The sequence below is a fragment of the Camelus dromedarius genome, chromosome 26, assembly GCF_036321535.1.
Source record: "Camelus dromedarius isolate mCamDro1 chromosome 26, mCamDro1.pat, whole genome shotgun sequence".
In the NCBI taxonomy this organism is placed as follows: domain Eukaryota; kingdom Metazoa; phylum Chordata; class Mammalia; order Artiodactyla; family Camelidae; genus Camelus; species Camelus dromedarius.
The window spans coordinates 11,413,106-11,431,724 of NC_087461.1; the positions used below are offsets into that span (position 1 = coordinate 11,413,106).

An 18,619-nucleotide genomic window follows, 5' to 3' on the forward strand; every position below is an offset into this window, starting at 1 on the left:
TCTGTTCCTCTCCATTATAGTAAATATTAGAAAATTAAGAACATTATATTTTATGCACTTTATAGTTGCAATTTGGTTATTCTTTTTTATTGATTATTGTTGACATTTATTATTAAATTCATTATTAATAAATGACTATCCAGAAAAATTATATTGACTTCACATAGGATTTGAAAACCACCAGAAAATGTGCTTGCTATTAAAGAATATTTAATTAGAAAAAAAGTCATTTTAGGAAACATCTTTTCTGTGTAACTTATCCCATCTATCTTTTACCACTAACTCCTAGCTCCCATTTCCTCCCCTGAATTGCTGGCTCTTTGAAAGCAGAGCATAATTTTGGTCCCTTTTGTGTTCTTTCCACAATCCCATATGCCTCACACAAAGAAGAGTGTAACAAATGCTTAGTTTAATGCCATGGATTTTAGAAAAGCCCTGTGATATAAACGATGAAGCAGATCATCGACTCACCTGACACTCAATAAGAAAGGTCAAGTGACTTGTCATACAGCCAACAGGTGGTAGGGCCTGCGTTCAAACTCAGGCAGTTTGCTTCCCCTTGTATAGTCAAGTGTACTAATTAGCATACACCCCTCCTTGGCCCCTCCCTACTCCCCAACTGGTATTGTCTCCGTTTCCCTTGACAGCTTTGACATTTACACTGATACTCATACCTCCTGCACGCAGTCCACTTACTGGGGGAAGCAGACTTCACTGCTGGCTGCTGACCGGGGACATGTCGCTTGTTCCCACACTGGTCATGGGCTCCCATTCCCTGGATGGAGTTATTGCATCAGGGGAGGGCAGTAAGCCTGCAGACTGTGACTGCTGAGGGATTTCAGGGAGAGAAGTATCCTCTCTCTTCTGGAAAAACTTTGAGTAACCACCTTCTTTCTCTGTCCTTACACATGAATGGAAGCGCAGCCTAGGCAGTTGTGGGCAGACAAGTAGGAGAATGGAAGTGATGCTGCCACTGCCAAGGGCAGACAGATGCAGAAGTAAACCTGGCTTGGATGACACTGGTGAGCAACTGAGTCAAACCAACCCTGAAAACAGCTCTACCTCTAGCATTCAGTCCTGTAAGCCATTATACCTCTTTTATTGTTTAAGCCAATTTGAATTGTTAGGTTTTTTTTTTAATCAGTCAGTGGAAATTCTTCATGGCTATAATTTGGGAAAGTAAGATTCTCTTTCTCAAAAGCTAACTGGTTAGAACTTAGACCGACTATAGTTGTTAAACTTGGAGAGAATTCATTAGATCTCAGTATTTAAGTGCTATGTGCTAACTAGTTCATGCTATATTTATAACTCTACATTCAAATAAAACCTAAATGTCAGGTGCCTGAACATCAATATAAAAATACCAGGACACACTGAACCTGAATTATTACTCCCTTAGGGAGAATCAATACTTTTGTTTTAAGCCAGACTCAGATTCTTACATGTACTTCCAAATGACAAATAATAAATAGCCAAGGAAAGTGTTTTTAAAGTTAGGGGGGAAATGCTACTTGTCTATAATAAGAGTTGGAAAAAAGTCATCCCTTAAGCTCCTCCTATAGAGGATCTTGCTTCTTCCCCAAAGTGAAGCCAATTAAATAACTTTTAGAGTGTAAGTTTTGAAAGCTGGTGACTATAAAGGCAAATAATTCAAGGACAAAGACAACCAATCCAAAGATAAAACCAACATCTTGAAAGAGAGTTTCTTTATAATTTATAATTTCAGTTGTCCCCAGCTTTAAACTTAAGGCAGAGCTTCTGTAAGTACTAAGAAAGCCTAGAGAACTAGGTATCTTCAGAATAATGGGAGGGCGTATTGATTCTTCTTGGTTAGGAAACATATAAGACCCCCTTCGTCCAAAGTCCCCATTGTGTTTCCTTTCCTTTGAAAGAATCAAAAGGTTCAATACTTTCTCTTCCAGCTTGGAGAGAACCCCTTCTTCCTTCACCTCCTGGTACTCTTATCTTGAACAGTTCATAGAATTATAACATGTTTTTTTAAAGTTGGAAAGGAAATAATCATTTCCTGCTTTTGTTTTCTTTGTATCAGAAAGAGTAGAGAGTCCCAACCATCTAATGTCATGGATGTGGACCCCCAAGCATCCCTTATTTCAGTAACAGACTATAAGGAAGAATGATTTGATTTTCAAGGTCCCTGCACTACAGAGAGCTTGAGCTCTGGCTGCAAGTCTCATGCCTGTAAGAGACATAAGTAACCACAACTGCCAGAAAGTTAAGCAGGTGATCTCTAGAAATGCCTGGATAAATTAAAATGAAATACAACCTATGACTCTGATCCTTTAGACTCCATTGATTGCTACATTCTCAGTTGGCTGGTAAGATTTTAATTTATTTTATTATTACATTTTTATGATAAAATGTAACATAGCTCATTCATCTCCATTAATCCTCTCTCCTTCATAAAAACGACATACGTGAGGATGACCTCCATTAAAGTGATTGTCTCCCATGTGTAGTGTTACACAGATAATCTATAAATAGTATACAAGTTTGTAGAAAATAAATGTATAAAGCACACAACTACAGAAAAAAAATAAAGATATAATCTTTCAAGTTTTTTTTTTCCCCCTGCTCATGTATTGAATTAGTGTTTCAGCCACTTAAGCCACCTAGTGGTAAACGTCCATGAAATAAGATTTCTCATATTGAAACATGATGTAAAGGCTTTAACAGTTTTCAGCTGACAAGGAGTGAACTAAGTAAAGTGAATCATAACCATGGTATACATTCAGATTTTCCAATTAATATTTATTTATTGGTAGAAGATTGAATGTTGTAAGATAAATTGTAAAAAACATAGCTCTTTGCTTATTTTGTTTCTTCTACTAGAAGCCACATAGCCAAGAAAATAAAAATGCCAAGACATAGTTCACTGATGAAGGGGAAGCTTTCAGTATGTGTAACAAAGAAACAGCTGTCAAACATTTAATGGACTAAAATGACTAAGCATTTTGGAACTGATTATGTTCAAATGTAACCTTAGATAAACGGTGTTGGGTGTGGTCCTGTTTTCCAAATGTGCCCTCCAGTCATTCATCAGTCTCATGTCTTCTTAATTTCAAAGAACAAAAAGGTAATTGCCAATCTGTTCAGTGACCCATTAGAATACTCCATACTTGGATTGCACGGCAGTTAATTTTAGATTTCTTCAACTGGGAATTGTAGATCAAGTTCAGTTCCATGCTGTTTGCTCTGTTCTGGGGTAATAACTTCCAGGAATGCCACAGCACTCAGTAATTACTGCTAACTTCACATGTTAAAATTCACATTTGTCTTTGCTTTGTTAACTTTTAAGGGGCTTCTCATTTTATTTGTTGATCCAAGAATGTCAGGTTCTTTGGTTTCCTGCTATCTTTTTTTTTTTTTAACTTTTTTTTTATTAAGTAATAGTCATTTTACAATGTTGTGTCTAATTCCAGTGTAGAGCACAATTTTTCAGTTATATATGAATATACATATATTCATTGTCACATTTTTTTCACTGTGAGCTACCACAAGATCTTGTATATGTTTCCCTGTGCTTTACAGTATAATCTTGTTTATCTATTCTACATTTTGAAATCCCAATCTGTCCCTTCCTACCCCCTCCCTTGGCAACCATAAGTTTGTATTCTATGTATATGAGTCTGTATCTGTTTTATATTTATATATAAATAGATGTTTATAAATATATATATACATATATATATATATTTTTAGATTCCACAGGAGTGATCTCATGGTATTTTTCTTTCTCTTTCTGGCTTACTTCACTTAGAATGACATTCTCCAGGAACATCCAAGTTGCTGCAAATGGCGTTATGTTGTCATTTTTTATGGCTGCATAGTATTCCATTGTATAAATATACCACATCTTTATCCAGTTATCTGTTGATGGACATTTAGGCTGCTTCCATGTCTTGGCTATTGTAAATAGTGCTGCTATGAAAATTGGGGTGCAGATTTCCTGCTTTCTTAAATTGCCATATGCCTCTTAAGAAGGTTTTTTGTTTGTTTGTTTGTTTGTTTGTTTGAGACCAGAATTAGCACAAACAAATGATTTGTCCTCTTTGAATTCACCAAGCTCCCTGTTTGGTAGGATTGCAAAGTCGTAATAAGAAATCAGCAGTGAAAAAAATATTCTCTCTTTTTGGTGATCCTGCATGTCTGAAGTCTGACCTCCTCCCATCTCATCTGTGCTTTCATTAAGTGAGCAGAAGGCAGGTAGTTTTCACAAGTGATTCCTGGAAGCAGACTATCTATGGAAGTTTAGAGTGTCAGCCTGGGAGTGGATGAGACCTTTCAGGAATAACTGAGCAGAATAACAATGAAACAGGCTTTAAAAGAGGAAAAGTTTCTCTGATCTGTAAGGCAGATCTATGGGGGAGTAAGGTAACTGAGGAAGGGTTCTGCAATGAGCCTATGGTGGGTATCTATTATTTTGCCTTTTTTTTTTCTTCTTCTTCTGGAAATAACCATCTTTCTGGACAAATGTGTGGTTGTAGGGCCAATCAGAGAAATTCTGTAGGCATTCTGACCCTGGGACCAGTGAGAACGAGTGTGAGATCTTCTCTGGAGTGGAGCCTGGGAGATGAAAATTGTGATGCTGCCTCTGGCTGTGTGGAGAAAACCAGTCCAGAAGATGAGCCATGGAAACCGAGATGCAGCAAAGGGCAGAGACACAGGACAGAGAGAGTGAGTGTGTGAGCCAAGCTTCTTGGAACCAATACATTTCTCCTTTTGCCTCAACTAGTTTGACTTGGGTTTCTGTCATTTGCAACCCAGATAGCCCTGATGAACACAGAGCAGATGCTGCCTGCACACGGACCAGTGGCTTACTGGTTCAAGCGTCATGGTGAACAGAACATGCTGAAAGGTGAGGAAAAAGAGTAGGTCCTAGAGCCCCAAGAATCAGGTAGACAATGATCAGGAGAGCCCGCCAAGGCATGGTGCTGACCAAAGCAAGGATAACCAACCTCATGTAACAGCCATGAGAAGTAGATGCACCCATGTGGGGGTCTGAGGAAATGCTGGAGGATATGGGATTTTTTATAGACTGCATGTTTCTTCAATATCTTTTCTCATCATTAAAATTTGTACCAAACATTGTGATGACTAACTTCTACAACTGGGAAGTACCAAGATACCTAATAAGAGTTTTTGGGTTGGATCTAATGCTAGCTGTATCAATATGGGTGCCTGTTATGCCCACAGCCCTGTTTGAGTAAAACTAGCCAGCATATCCTTATATAACACATCAATCCTATGCAGCTATGTTTGGTATCAGCTGACTCACCCATCCCCATCCCAATCCCCATCCCCATTCCTACTCCCACTCTTAGTTCCTTAGACCAATTCAAATTTGAAAAATGTATTCTCCAGGAAATTACACAAATTCTAAAATGAACTTCAAAAGTCCCCAAAAGACTATAGAACAGTAAGTAAACCCACCCTGAAAATAATGAGGGGTAGGGCTTTCCTTTGCTCTGGGTGCATTTTTAACGTGGAGTAGTAGAAATCCACTAAAGCAAGGTCTGCTCGTGTTCACTTTGGCCTAATGCCCCGCCCGCTTCTCATTCTTCACAGGCTCTTTGAATGAACTTACCTACTCTCATGATTTTAGCTCTCACCAGTGTGCTAATGGCTCCCAAATTTGTGTCTCTATTAATGAATTCTTTCTTGAACTCAGTATCTAACTGTGTATTGAACATTTCTTTCTTTTTCCTTTCTTAAAACTCTTGTAGCAATCTCTAACAACTAAGCTCTTCCTGAATTCTTCATATTCCCTGGGTCAGAGAGTGTTTTCCCATTTACCTGGTTGCTTGAGCCAGAAACCTATGAATCAACAGTGACTCCTTCATTTTCTGGACCTCTCCCCACCATCTTATCAGTTACTATGATTTTTCCATGCTATTTACTTCTCAAGTGCTTCTCTTTTGTTTCCATCCTTATCATAACACCCTTAGTCAATAAACATATTATTTCTTATATGGCTTATTTTTACCACCTCTTAACTTTTCTCCCAGCCTTGAGTTATCTACCACTGGATATCATCCTACTCTCTGGAGCAGGCTTTCTTTCTTTCTTTTTTTTTTTTTTTTTATTGAGGTATAGTTGGTTTATAATGTTGTGTTAATTTCTGGTGTATAGTATGGTGATTCAGTTATATATATATATTCCTTTTCATTTTTTTTCATTATAGGCTATTACAAGGTGTTGAATATAGTTCTCTGTGCTATACAGTAGGACCTTGCTGTTTATTTTATACTTAGAATTTAGTATCTGCAGATCCTGACCTCCCAATTTCTCCCTCCCCCTTTCCCCCTTTGGTAACTATAAGTGTGTGTTCTATGTCTGTTTCAGCCTGTTTTGTAAGTAAATTCATTTGTGTCATTTTTTAAGATTCCATATATAAGTGATATCATATGATTTTTTTTTCTCTTTCTGACTTATTTTACTTGGTATGACGATCTCCAGGTCTATCTGTGTTGCTGCAAGTGGCATTATTTTATTCTTTTTTATTGTTGAATAATATTCCATTGTATAAATATACCACAGCCTCTTTATCCAGTCATCTATTGATGGACATTTAGGTTGTTTCCATGTGTTGGCTACTGTAAATAGTTAAATAGTTAAATATTGCTGCTGTGAACATTGGGGTGCATGGATCTTCTCAAATTAGTGTTCCCTCCAGATATATGCCCAAGAGGGGGATTAGAGCAGGCTTTCTAAATTGAAGAATCTCATAATGATGTTTCAAAAACCTTTCATTACTTCCCTTGCCAAAGAATTGTAAGTTCTTTTGTGTGGCTTTCCTTCCCTCTCTAACATAATCTTTAGCCAGTCCCTTCCTACCATGGTACTTGCCATCCAGCCATGAGAATTGCTTCCTGAATGTGCTGTGCCCCTTTTTGCCTCCATGCACAGGCAGCTCCTTACATGACGACCATCCCCACCACTCTTGCCTGCACAGTTTCACTCTTCAGCTCAGGCACTCTCCTTCAGAAAGCCTTTCCCAACCTTCCTACTCCATGCTGACTTCTGTGTTTTCCCCAACTCCTTGAAGCTAAAACTAGCACCTGGATATTGGATGAATAAACAGAGTCTTTCATTCAACGGAGACGTTCAAAGATGAATAAAACCATGGACTATTTACTCATCACACCATTTGGACTTTACACTAGGGCAGCATCAATTCTGAAGCGATCAATAAGAAACATGAAGATGGCACTGCTGTATTAGTATCGATAAAAGACACTGCAAAGGGGGAGCCTCCTGCCATTAGCCGCCCACTCCTCGCAGAGCAGATGGGTGGGTGAGAGGATGAAAGGTGGTAACTTAAGCCGACATAAGCTAGGGTGGGAGGAAGGCAGTCATTTCATTCTGTGTCATAAAACCTGGGTGGAGATTCTGCTCTGTTGTGAACTTTTAAGCAGCTATAACAAACAGTGGCAGCTGTCTGAATGGGCAACTATGAAACCTTTTGTCCAAAAAAGATTGGAAAAGGCTTTTCTAGATGTAAGAGAGAAAAGGAGCTTGTGGGATTTTATGAAGACTAAAATAGAAGGGTGGATACAATTTGGATTTTTATGCTCTCAACTCAAAGGAGCTGGCTAGGCACCTGTTTTCAGTGTGTTTCCTTTTTTTTTTTTTTTTTTTTAATATAGGCTACTTCTTTCTTGATAACATTTAGCAATTAGCTGTTAAACCAGCATTTGTCTTTCTTTGTAGGTCAACTTAATTAGTCTCAGGATCTCTGTCTCTTTCCTCCTGGGAGCCTGACCCAGCTGAATTAGCCACTGGAGATACCCTGGTTTTTATTCTCCACAGAGGGGAGCTAGAGACACACTTGAGGGACAGAAAAAGGGATGTATCAGACTGGTCATATCAGAAAATGTCAGCAATGCTTATTTGGTACCAACTCAGAAGTTGCTCTATAATTTCTATGACAAAGGGAATTAGGGGCAAAATTCATTTAAAAAGGGGAGTGGGTGGGGATTGATGGGGATTATGGAATGTACAGTGAGGCTAGATCCCTCTAAGCTCCATGAACCCCCTTCTTATGTTGCTATGGTAACTGTTTTACTACATTGTACTGGACATAGTGGGAGATTGAGGGCGGAAACACAGCTTGATTAAAATGAACCCTGCCCTCAAGAAAATTACAGTTTGGCCAGAGGAGATAGAAAAACTAATAGGTTTAAGAGGCCATTCATCAACCTAGAACAATTTTGTGAAGACAAGTGAAGCACAGGAAAACCCTTGATAATAACTTGATAAATGAGGGAACAGAATTTCCGACAGGGTAAATATGGACTCAACATGATGGCAAGATAAATCAGGCAATGAGATGCGCCAGAGCAGCTGGCTGGCCACACCATTGAAGTCCTTTCTGGTCCCACATGCAGATTGGCGCCACTCTGGCTGATACCAATGGGGATGATTCTAGGCCTTTGGATCTGGCTGGACTTTCAGGGCCGCAGCAGGGATTCCGGAAGCCTCTGGCTCACTTGATGCCCATTTCTTCCACCCAGTGTGGGGAAGTTGGGCTGGGAGATGACTGTGGGTGTTGCAAGTCTACCTTTGTATCCCTATTTTCTGTGACAGAGTTGCCTGCAGTCTCTGTGCCCAGTCTTGGCCCCTCCCCACATGTGTCTCCCCTCCAGGAAATGAGAACTTTGCCTGCCCTGAGCCCACTTGAAAAGTGGGGTTGGACACAGATAAAGACACTTGCCAATATCCAATTACATTACATCTGAATTGACAGTATCCTGGGGGTCTGCATATCAAGAGATTTTTCTGTAATAATGTTCGATTTGAATTGAAAGAAATCAGAGTACTGCCCCAAGGAGAAAGAATTAAGATATAATGATTGTACAAGGTAGATACATGTGAATAGTAATAACTAAGCATTGTTGAATCTTTACTGTATCCCAGGCATTGTCCTAAAGAGTTAATTTGCATTATCTCATTTATTCCTCACAGAGGCCCAGTGAAGCCTGCACTATTATTATCTCCATTTTAGAAAAGTGGAAATTTAGGTATGGAAAGATAAAGTAATTTGTCCCAAGCATACAGCTACCAAATGACAAGATTGATAAACTCAGCCCTTACTTACTGTAGAGATCATGTTCTTAAAACCACAAGGTTATTTTGCAATGAAAGAGACAGGTTGCCATTTTTTGGTTTTGCTTTATAATTGCTCAGATTCACAGCTGGACCATAATAAAGTCTCAGTAGCGAGCTTTGTTACAAATGACAAGAATTCCATTAGGGTGGGAAAATCCTGCAAACATTTGGAATGTTGAGTTCTCAGTTCTAAAGAAGTTCTGATTGGATTCTATTCCTAGCTTCTTATATTTTCATGGAAGCATTTTGCAACCTTGTTTTTTCTTTCCCTAGAATTTTCACTTCTTCTCTTTTAATTTCTTCTTCTTTCCATTTAAATGCGCTCATGTCTATTGCATCCTGGGGGGAAAAGCATAGAGTGACCTGTTGTTGCTGTATCTATTTCTTATATTTTTTTTTTAAGACCTAAGTCTTCCTTCCATTCCCACTTCTCCACTTTCTCAAGTTCCTCTCTTGAACACTCAGGTAATCGCTTTTCAAAGTTCAAAGGCATTTGTCATTTTCATGGCTTCTGGCTCTTTTATCTTCTCTATGGCCAAGCCTTCTGCAACTTTTTTTCCTATTCTTTTTTTATCCCTCCTCTTTCTCCTCTCCACTCGCTGTATGTTTCTCCAAAGCGTACTTCTCAGAACTCTGCTATTCTTCTGATGTGTTCTTCCCTTTGAAAAGGTCATCCATTTTCAAAGTTTATCTGTCTGCTCCTTAGTAATTTCCTCTTACCCAAGTGTCAGGATTTATTTCCAAGTGCTTCCTGGAAGTTTCCACTTAAGTGTTCTGTTGTCACCGTGAAGCTCCACGTATATAAGGTTTAGGTCATAATCAATATTCCCCATGTGAATTCTTGTGGTAATAATAATAATGGAAAACACTTATGCAGCATGTACACGAAGCCTGGCACCATTCTAAGCACTTTATGTGTGTTGACTCACTTAGTTCTTAAAGCAATTATTATCCTTATTTTACAGATGAAGGAACTCAGGCCTGGAGAGGTGAAGCCGTATGCCCCCAACTGACATCACACGCTACCAAGTGGAATAACCAAGGTTGACCCAGGCAGTACTAAGAGTCTTTTCTCCTGACCACTGCTCTGTATTCCTATGTGATGTTTTCCAAGTCCCCACGTTCAAAACTGTATTCATCAGCCTTCTCTTTTCTTGCAGTCCAATTTATGCCTTCTTTTTTTTTTATATAATTAAAAAAAATTTATTGAAATACAGTCAATTACAATGTGTCTGTCTCTGGTGTACAGCATACTATCCCAGTCATGCATATACATACATATATTCATTTTCATATTCTCCTCCATTAAAGGTTATTACAAGGTATTGAACATAGTTCTCTGTGCTCTACAACAGATAATTTATGCCTTCTTTACTTTTCTTTCAAAATGTTTTTGGTGTTTATATCCATCAGGGTCTGCAGAGGCACAAATGGCCCATTCAAAAAAAAAAAAAAAGATATAATTAAGGAAACCATAAAGGGATGGGGAAGCTCCCAGGTGCTAATACCACGGGGGGTGTTGTTACCACCCCTAGTCTTGAAAAGAAGTAAATGACATTATGGGAGTCCAGAGAAAGCTGTATCTAATGAAGTGGGACCACCCACCCATTCCTAGAGCAATGCAGCCATTGCTGAAATCTCGTGCGGCATGGGATGGGGAGTGGGGAGAGTAAGGACCCCAATTTTTTTCTCCTTGTGGCTTCCAGTTTCCCATTTGTCCTTCATTACCTCATGTCCCCTCAATGGTCTATCTTCATCCCCCTCCGCTCTGTCCTTCTGCCCTATCACCAGACCACACTCTCTTTAAGATGCCCCTTCATTTTTCTTCTCATACCTTTAAAGGCTTGTCACTGCTCTTCAGTCTGTTGTTGACAATCCTCTGAATCCTGAGTCCAGTCCTTTTTCAAATGTTATCTTCTCAACTCTCCTCGCCCTGTGCTCCCATTGGCCTCCTCCTTGCTGTCCCTCTTTCTACAAACATGCCTTTCTCATACTCACATCAAATGCTAGAGCTCACATCCCTCTCTATGCCTGAAATACTTTTGGTCTTCTATCCAAATGCTGTACATCCTTCAAGACCTTTCTCTTCCAGAAAGACTTCTCTGACCACTCCTACATACGCAGGTCCCTCTGTTTTCCCAAGTTTCTGCTGAATTGTGGGGAACACCTGGACAAACAGGTATTAATTGTTTCTATTGGTTTCATAAACATGTGCCTTGTCTCCTCTAATGAGGCTGAAGATCCAAAAATCGAGGATGTGGTTGATGGTTTGTTGGTGTGACTCATTTTCTAAGCTGCAATGGTTTGAAAGGGTACAACTAAAGCAGAATGGGGGACAAGTAACATGGCAACAAAAAGTGATCGACAGTCTAAGCCCCTTCCTGCAAAATCAGGGCAATCCCAGCCTTCAAGTCCCTCCCTCTCCTGGCTGAGTCCCAGGTGCTCTCCTTTGCTGCTAAAAGCACTTTAGATCCACTTCCCATGGCCATTTCCTCTGTGCTCCATCTCTGCTATTGTAGGCTGCAGGTTGAGACTGGTCAGGGTTCTGTAGGCATCTTTCAACTTTCATTTCTAAAAGGGGGTTGTTCATTTCTATGCGGTTAGTGTTCTTCTCACTCCAGAGAATTTCAGTCTACTGACCCATAGCTAGTATTTCTGGCTTAAGTTGGTCCAGGTCAACGCTTCCTTCATGTTAGGCAATGCCTGGGAGATGACCTTCATTTCTTTTCTTTGCTCAAGGATTTCAGTGCTGGAGGTTCAGTGAGCCCTGCCCAGCTGAGAACCCTTAATAGAACCTTCTGTGACATGCTTGGACATATCTGAGCTCCCCTAGACAGCATGACAACTTATTCTCACAGGGCCCTTGCCATCTGTCACCTACCCTGATATCCACATGTTGGTTTTTTTCTTTCCTTTTCCCAATCTCTTTAAGACACTAGACTCTCCTTTACTGCTACTAGGAAGGCTTGAAACTCAACTTTTTGACAGTTGAGTAGAGGCAGGACGAGTTACCGAACATAAATGGACTTATTCCATTGATAATTTGGATGGTTTCTCTGGCCTTATGTCTAGATGCCTTTTTCATCTTTTTGTATTTTTCTACCCTGTCTTTTTCAATGAATGTTTCTTAAGATGACAGGTTCTCCAAGAGCTTAATCTGAAATGGAGGATTTAAAAAACAGATCTTAAGAAAAACCAAAGTATTTCAGAGGGAGGATGAGTTTCCATAGTGAAATCTATTAATAATGGCTATCTTGGGGTCTTCTGAATGATGTATGCACAGTTTATAAAATAATAACTCGCTGTGCCCATTAATTTTGGAGCAAAGAATGCAATGCTTATCTTTTTCTAGGCTACTGTAGTTTGTAATTAGGTGACGAAATGTACTCTTCTCCAAATTCAACAGCAGTTAGCTATCTAGATGTTTCTTTCTATCAAGTAAAAGCTATATTGCTTTTTTAGAGATGATTGCAGAAATGAAAAACATCACCAGACTAGCTATATCAAGACAGGGAATGGAGGAAAAAAAAGAACCATTTAAAAAAGCAATTGAGTCCATACAAGAACATTCCTTTTAAAGATTTTGACATCATGAGGAAACTTACAACTGTCTGTCTCAACTGTTATAAAATTGTATAATGTGAAAGAGGACGATTGAAGTAGATGAGAACAGAGAAGAGGGCCCGGGCAATATTCTTTTACAAACACAAAGACCTTCTTTTGTTGGAATGGAAGAAAAAAGAAACAAACAAACAAAAAAACAACCCAGAAGCTGAACTTGGTAGGTTTGAGGGCTTGCAAATGCAACCAGCTGAAACTTCATGAACATTTAGCATAAAACTCATCTTTAATCTCATAAACTTAATTTTTTCCCCTAGCATATGGGATGCATAAAAAGGAAATAAAACTTTAGTAAATTGAGCCTTACTTGTGCTTTATAAAAAAGAAATTGAATTGCTGTAATGGCAGCTGCAGCTGGCTTTCAGCTTCGAACAACCAGTGTAAATCTAGTTTTTAGTGCTTGATTTAGTAAACTCTCAGCTGCAAACAGGCTTCGAAAACAACTCTGAATGTAGGGTTTTCTGTAGAGGCAGTTATGTAACCTCTGTGTGTTATGCCTTTAAAATATGTGAAGAGTGCAGAATCCCTGACTGAGGTCCCTGACAATTATCCTTTATATCTAACTCTGCATGGATTTTGCTACTCAGTATACATAGAGTTATTACAAATGGCTATACATTTAAATGTATGTGTAATACTCATTAAAAAAAAAAAAGCTAGAGTACTAATAACCAGCTCAGAAGCCAGAGTTAGTTGGACTTGTTGCTCAGTTATCTCCAAGTGGTAATCACGGCTTGTTTTCCATTCTGCCCTTCCCTGAGCCTCATCATGCTCCCCACACATGCAGGAACCACGAGAAAATCCTGGTTCGTATTCTGTTGAGCAGAGACTGCACGTGCCCAGCTTGCAATTTTTGCTAAAAATAGGAAGAAAATCTTGTTCATGATGAACAAGATGAAACACTCAATTGCTTTTAAATTGACACACAAATAACTTAACAATTCTAATGTCAGCTTATCCTAAATGTTTCTTAGTGACCTGAACTGCGTTGGGGGGATTTTTGGGTTTTGGTTTTTGTCATTTTTTCCAATCACTCTATATAATGGTCATAAAATGAGAGTTGGCCCTTTATGACATTCCTGCTAAAGGAATCTTTTAAAATAATACTGGCTAGGATGACCAAGGTTAACCCAGGGAACAATACAGAATTAGGATAAATCAGTGCCTCTTTCTTCCTCCCTTAACCATTTTCCAGTATCTCAGGCTTATTTTCAGCTGGCTGCCAACCAGTCCTGCCTAGGGATAAGTGGTAAGGTACTTACTCTCTTTTTCAGGAACATTTCCAATTTTAAAAGACAGCCTTGACTGTGGAAAAGTCCTAAGACCCCCAAATGTGTGCTGTCTGCATGACGGGTTCTGGGGTTGATCCGAGCAGAGGGCAGTTTGTCCTAAGGCTAGGTCTGAACACAGTGGCTGGACTTTAGAGAAGAAAATTCACACACACTCTTTCTTTTTCCCACCATCTGGTCATTTGGCTGCCAGCAACTGGAGCTTATTCCACTTTAGGAGATGTGAAAACAAGATGGCTGTACAGCCCGGGGGGCGAGGAGAGTCACGAGGGAGGGACCTACTTGAGGCTCAGCTGTTACCAGCTGACCTTAGGGACCTTAGGGAAGTCATTTAAACTCTCTGAGCTTCTGTCTGGCCCACTTTTCAGAGCTGTTGCAGCATCAAATCAAAACATGAGACGGCACTTTGAAAACTGTAAAGTACTGTACATTTCCGAGGGACTTGGATTATTCAAGGCAGTGAAGGTTACATACACAGTGAGGAGTCTGTTCTTATTCCATGGGAGAGGGTAATCCCCCGGGAGAGGGTAATCCCCCCCTGGGCCACTGTTTCAGAGAAGTAATGTGGGCAAGTAACAGACCCTGTTCTGCCTGTGGATGAAATTCTGAATCCTGGAGAAGATTAGGTCCCTGACTATGCAAACAATTAAAAAGGTATGAACGCACCACAGAAATACAAGTGAAAGTATTTACGGCGAAAAGAGCTGGGTTATTCCAGGTGTAGTGTGTATGATACCCCTCCCCTGGCAGGGGTTCAAATAATACTCCATCTCTTCTTAATATTCAAATGAATCACTTGAGAGCCTCCCTGTTTATATTGGAAGTTCAGCATTTTTCTTTACTTTCATTTTTCAATTAAATTTATAATCAAAGCTTTACATGCATGTAGTTTAAAGTGGCAAGCAGTAGTAAAAGATCTATTACAAAATTTGTTTCCTGACTCACCCCACCTCACGTCCCCTGGTCCCAGTCCTCAAAGGCAACAGGTTTCAATTCTTTTAAATCTCCTCTGATCTTTACACATCCCCAAAGTTCTAAAACTATGCATATATTGCTGTTTCTTGATCTGCCCATTTTAGACATTACTTGTTGAATTCTTATCATGAAAGGTACAGCTACCTCTTTTTTCTGCCATCATTTTGTTCCTCCTTCCTCATCTTCCCAATATAGTTCTACTACAATGTTGGTTAAATTAGCATGAAGATTATTCTCATATCCCTTATAACTGATCATGTCTGTGTACTATGGTTATTTCCCCTTCCTTCCTTTCTGTTTTTATAAAGTTAACGATGCCTGTTTTTTTCACTTGCTGAGTTTTCTTTGTATTTATTTTAAATTATTTCCATTTCTTCTAATGGTCTTTTGGTAAAGCTTTCCACAAAATCAGTCACAACAGCTGGCCTATCAGTTCTTATAGATATATTTTTTAAAGATATCTGCCCTAGAGACCTTTCTCAGCTGACAGGACGGTGATCACCTTTGGATTGCTTTTGGTCCCATTCCAGGCCTGGGTGGCTTTCCAAACTCATAACTTTCTCTGTGTGTTTCTCTCAGTAGATGTTACAGCAGAGGGAATCAGAATGCCCATCCCATGACTCACACTATTTCATTCATTCTGTATATGTGGTGCCCAGGTATCATTAGGACTTTTTTTTCACTATCATCTTGAAAATTCCTTTTCTCTTTACTGTATTCAATCATCTCTTCCCTGTATCCTGTGTAGTTCTTTTACTCTCTCACCGGTGAAGGCATCTTTAGTAGCTTCCTGAGAAACTGTGCAGAAATGCAAGGTTTTTGAGACCATGTATTTCCAGAAGTGGTTTAATTTTATCTTATTTGTTATTTATGGCTGAGTATTGAATTCTCAGTTGGAAGTAATTTTCCTTCAAAATTTTGAAAGCATTATTTTATTGTCTTCTTCAACCAGTATTGGTCTTGAGAAGTACAAACGCATTTTGAACCCTGACATTTTGAATGTGCCCGTTTTCTCCTCTCTAACTTGCAGGAGATTTTCTTGGTCCACAGTACAGGCATACCTCATTTGATTGTGCTTCACTTTATTGTGCTTTGCAGATACAAACTGAAGGTTTCTGGCAATCCTGTGTAGAACAAGTCTCTTGGTGTCATTTTTCCAACAGCATTTGCTTACTTCCTGTCTCTGTATCACACTTTGGTAATTCTCATGGTATTTAACATTTTTTTCATTGTTATTGTATTTGTTATGGTGACCTGTGATAAGTTATCTTTAATGTTACTCTTGCAAAAAGATTACAGCTCACTGAAGGCTCAGATGATGATTAGCATTTTTTGGCAATAAAGTATTTTTAAATTAAGATATGTACATTGTTTTTTTAGGCATAACGCTATTGCACACTAAATAGACTATGGTATAGTGTAAATATAACTTTTAGGTGCACTGGGAAGCCAAAAATTTCAATTGACTTGCTTTGTTGTGATGTTTGCTGTATTGTGTGGGTCTGGAACTGAACCCACAATATCTCTGAGGTCTGCCTGGATTCTGAATTGATGGCCTTTATGGTGGGTCTATTTCTTCTACTGTCTTGGTACTTAGTGGATCTTTCAATCTGAAAACTGATGTCTTTTAGTTCTAGGAAATTTTGCTCATTATTTCTTCTCCTCTGTTTTCTCTCTTCTTTCTGGTAATCTGATCATTCTGATGGTAGATTTCCTGGAATTGTTTTTTAACTTTCTATTTCTTTAGTTGTCTTTCTATTTCTCTCTCCCCCAAGTTTTCTGGGTCTTCTAAATCTTATATTAAAAAATTCACTTGTGTTATCATCTTTTATAACTTTAAGAACACCTTTTGTTTTCTGAATGCTCCTTTTTGGAGGATTCTGTTCTTGCTTACAGAATGCAATACTCTTCTTGTGCCTCTGAGGATACTAGTTACAGTTGTTTTTAAAACATTCCTCTCCTTGCATTGTTTCAGTTTCCTCCAAGGTTTATTGTTTGTTTGTTTGTTTGTTTGTTTGTTTTGTTTTTGTGTTTGCTTTGATCTTTATCTTCCACATTGAAGGGTTTTCTCATATGTCTGACAGACCAAGTTCAGGATTAGGGAAACAAAATTGATTAGAATCTCTGTAAATGTGGTTGAGGCTTGTTAATTTTGAGCTTTATTGTGGGGTCATCTTCACTTGGGTCTTTTGGAGGTGAGCTCTGAGTGTGAATATCTTGAAATCTTTCTCTTTTTCTCTGTTACTATTTTGCTAGTCTTAACTTTTTTTTTTTTCGTAAAATTTCAGGATCAACATAGTAGCACGCACTACAGTATGCTATTGTAATGCTGTGTCTTTGAATAAGTTTTATTGTTGAGTAAGACATTTGTGAATCCTGTTTGTTTTGTCTTTTACTGACCTTGTAAGCTACTTAACTACAAAATGTGGCTTCTTACATAGTGCCTCTTGGTACTTACTCTTTCTGAAAATGAGATTTTTTTTTCCATTGCAAATAAGACATACAATGTCTTTAAAACAAAAGAAGTATTTCCTAGTCTCCTTCCTATGAAACACATGATTTTCATCAGCTGCTTTTCTCTTCTTGGCAGCAACTGTTTGGAAAATGACAGACTCTCCTCACACCATCATCATCCATTCTCCCCACCATCTGCCTTCCCTCCCAGCCAACAGACATTTACTTCTTCCTGCAAGGCAAATCCAATCAATGATTATCCTGCAACTGTCAGACCCTACTAGTGGCACATCCATCAGCAGTACAAGAGTTGCCGATGTCATAGGATGGAACCAAGCTGAGACAGGTGCCTTGTCTCCCTAGCTGTTAAGTAAGAGGATTTCTGCTATTAAACCCTGGGCTGTCCTGCCTCCCCAATCCTCCCTTTCCTCATGTCTAAGACAGGGATAATATCACTAATTTTCAGGGTGGTCACGAGTGTTAAAACAAATTATTAGGTTGGAGGTTTCTCAGCAGCGCTTTAGAGCAATTTTAGCATCCTGGCCTTTTTAAGATTTTTGAGGGCCCTGAAGCATGCTTACTCTGTGAGAGGATGCAGGTGCAGCCCAGTGCCCTAAGATTTGGATTCTAAGGCATATATTATTTCAATAATTACTCACATCAAGGTATTTCTTTCTGAGGTTATTTTTGTTACTCATAAAAATTTCATTACAGAAAAGAAAGCCAGGTAATGAGAAATAATTGCATGAGATCCTAGTGTTGTTGGAAAGGACAAATGAGACCAAAGTGCCATGTTCATTCTCTTCCCTCTTTTCAACCAAGGATTCTGTCAGATGGACACAAATGAGTGGTTTTACAGTAGTTCATGCTACAAGTACACCGATACACATTAAGCATGTCTATTTAGTGGGAAAATCAGGCCTGATCCAGGGAGGTAATGCCATAGTATGAGAAGACCATGAATTCAAGAGCCAGGCTGGCTTAGGTTGGAGTTCTGTTTCTGTCCCTGCCTTTTTGACTTGTGTGAGTCACTTGTCTGGACTACCATTTCCTTGTTGGTAAGATGGGGTTGATGACACTTTGCAGTGCTGAAATGAATATTCAATGAAATTGTGATCCTAAAGTACCCAGTACATGGTTGGCACCCAATA

At 39.0% G+C, this 18,619-nt stretch overlaps 1 long non-coding RNA gene across 2 annotated transcripts; it reads left to right on the forward strand.

The window, feature by feature from the left end:
• Positions 1–158: 158 nt before the first annotated feature.
• LOC135319395 (uncharacterized) lies at positions 159–10,296 on the forward strand. 2 transcript variants are annotated; one of them, XR_010377936.1, is made up of 4 exons: positions 159–1,022; positions 4,506–4,695; positions 4,786–4,876; positions 10,095–10,296. It is a non-coding gene; the product is annotated as an uncharacterized LOC135319395 (long non-coding RNA). The 2 variants fall into 2 exon arrangements; XR_010377935.1 differs by lacking the exon at positions 159–1,022 and having other exon boundaries at positions 4,097–4,695.
• The last annotated feature ends 8,323 nt before the right edge of the window (positions 10,297–18,619 follow it).